Source organism: Triticum dicoccoides, chromosome 3B (genome assembly GCF_002162155.2).
Source record: "Triticum dicoccoides isolate Atlit2015 ecotype Zavitan chromosome 3B, WEW_v2.0, whole genome shotgun sequence".
Taxonomy (NCBI): domain Eukaryota; kingdom Viridiplantae; phylum Streptophyta; class Magnoliopsida; order Poales; family Poaceae; genus Triticum; species Triticum dicoccoides.
The window spans coordinates 387,289,760-387,292,783 of record NC_041385.1 but is presented as its reverse complement, the minus strand read 5'-3'; positions in this window follow the sequence as shown (position 1 = coordinate 387,292,783).

The following is a 3,024-nucleotide window of genomic DNA, read 5'->3' as shown; positions in this document are numbered from 1 at the left end:
ACTCACAAGCTTTTCTCATAGAATTTCACAACTTCATAAGACATCTTTAAAACAAGCCATTAGTAAATAGATTTCTCAAATCCTGACATGGTATGCACATATTAAACATTTCACTCTATCTGGGTCCATTTTTTAAAAACAAGTCAAAAGCCTTGCCATTTTCATTGAATAAGATGAAGGTTTTAAGAATCTACGCCAAAGGCAAAATTACAAGCATGACTCTTGCGGCATTATATCACGCAAATATTTCGCCCGACAAGGCACCACAACGATACCTCTGCTTTGATGTGTGTCACAAGCACACCGACTGGAATCGTGTTGTTGCGGAACACTCGAGCATTTCTCTTTTTCCAAATTCCCGAGAGATAAGAAGCATAAGGGAAACAAGCGCCCTTTGATATTGTGAACTCCCGGAAGCGTTGTTGCACCACCACTCCTTGACGGAAAATATGCTACCCTAATCCTTAGGATGAACATCATGTAAACCAAGCCACGTTTTTATCATTCCCCAGACTCTGGGTCCATATTCTATATAAAAGAATCAAGTAGACATTGAAGTATACTCATATATTATTGAATCATGAAAAGCATTTAAAAGGTAATCAGCCACATTTTAACAACACTCTCTGGCTCTTAAATAAATGATATTTTACTTGCACAGTTTGCAAGGTACAAATTAAACCATAAACTATAGTGAAAACATAATCATACAGTCATAAACAAATTTATAGAATCCTTCTATCAATATTCCTGTAAAATTCAGTGTGTTTAATGCTATGAAGAATAGCAACTTGAATTTCCACGAGGATAAGTATATATAGTTATATACACATGCAGGTCTCCACTTTCAAATTTATCAAAACATGAGCCAAAATAACTTACAGAGTGGTGCATTGTTGTCGCTTGTTGGTGTTCTATGTGACTCAGTTCCTGCAGGAGTGTCGAAGACCGGGAGGAGGCGACGCTGCCAAGCATGACCTACTGCCCGCGCAAATGTCATTTATTTATGGAAAAGGGGATGTTGCATACAATTTGTATGCGGGGCAGCTCAGTTTAGAGGAGAAAATGTACCCTGGACAAGATGTTGAAACAGCAAATGCCTCGCATAATAAATTATGCTCTATAACAAGAACATAGTCCAATCCATGAGGAGAAGACATTGTTTCAATGATTCCCTTGTACCATCAACAAATCACTTTGAAGAACAGAAAAAGTATATTAATGTGAGAGTGCGTATTGAAATAAAAATGTGTACCAACTGGTAAAAATAATTACCCAATTAAATGGCCTAAGAAAGAAGCATCCGAGACTCCAGAGATCGAAGTTAGCATACTGAAGTGGAAATGCAGGGAATGGAATACCCGGCTGGCCTCATCGAAAAATAAGTCCCTCGATTCACTGAGTCGTCACCTTTGAGGTAAATATCATAGCACGCTCTGCTCCTTTTCTTTGAATCATTAATTTTTGTTTGTAAACATAGCCTTTGGTTATAGTCTGCAGTACTGTGCCCACCCATTGAGACCAACACAACACATACTTTTTGTCAAATGTTACCATAAATGATTGACGATACAAAGAGAGATGGTGTGTAGGAGGAAAATGAAAGGACTTTGCACTTGTGCATTGGCAAAAAGCTTCCAAGACATAAGCCACAAAACCATGAGATATATGGAAAGGTATGACTACTCTTGAGTGTAGTACACCTAATTTTGCAAAAAACTGAAAAAACGTGATAAAAAATTCAAAATTTGGAGACAACAAAATTTATCAAATGTTTGAGCATCGTGCAAAATTTCAACATAAAATAACATCCGAGGAGCTCTAACCATAAAAACCAAAATCACTGCTCAAACTATGCACAAAACTTTGAACATTGATTTTTTTGTGAGAGCTCCTCTGATGTTACTTTTGGCTGAAATATTGCAAGAAGCTCGAATATTTCATAAAGTTTGATGTATCAAATTTCATTATTTTTAACTTTGTTTGATCATGTGTTTTCCAATCGTGTTTAGTGCACCCGAGAGTAGAAAAATCCACTCTAATCACCTATTCATAACATCTTAGAATTAAGAGAAATGCATTAGATAGGACCACATGCGTGTAGTGATTCAGCAAGCAATTTAAAAGTGAAAGTAAGATAAATAGCTTACCGGTCCACTGAAGAGTACTGAAACTAAATTTGAGTCGCCTTGTAGCCATAGCATGATGTCCAGTAAGTAGGAAACATCCATTCTTCAAATGAATATAAACGAAAAAGGGTTACCCCGTCTTTATATTATAAATCAACCACCACAACATCGATCCAAGTACATAAGAAGAATAAACTAACACCAAAAATGGCAAAGATACAAGATACCAAAAAAGCCACTAACAAACTTCGAATGCCCAAGCGTTGGCTGGAGCATCAAAGCCCTCGGCGAACAAGATCTTGCAGACGACACAACAAGGACAAGGGAGCAGCCCGCCGTCGGAGGAAGAAGGTGCTCCATCACCTCCATTAGGCCAACGATAAATTGGACCACCATCCGTCTCTGCCCCTGAAGAATGCATACATGCCGTCTCATCCTGGACCGAAGGATGCCACACCATCGGCAAGCAAAGCCACTCACCCCAAGTGGAAGAACAAGATCAATAGGTTGCCAAGGAGAGAATAAGAGCACAACTACCTCACTGAGCAAGGGACACCCCATACTTTGACACAATTGTCGGCAAGGAACACATCAACCGCAAACAGCCAAGCGGGAGCCCACTAAGATATCCGGTAGTCCACCGCCATCGCCACATGCCCGACCACCACACCGATGTTCCAAGGTGGCGCCTTCAAGAAGATCAACAACGCCGAAGCACCATCGCCGCCCAATCCGGGGATTTGGGGTTTTCACCCAAAACATGGAGGAAGAGGCCAGTGTCGGATCTCGATGCCACCTTCAGGAAGGAGAGCGACGCCCGGGGCGCCGACAGCATCGTGGCTGTAGAGACGGCCAAGGGATTCCCCTAATCCAGAGCCACCGTCCCCCCCCCCCA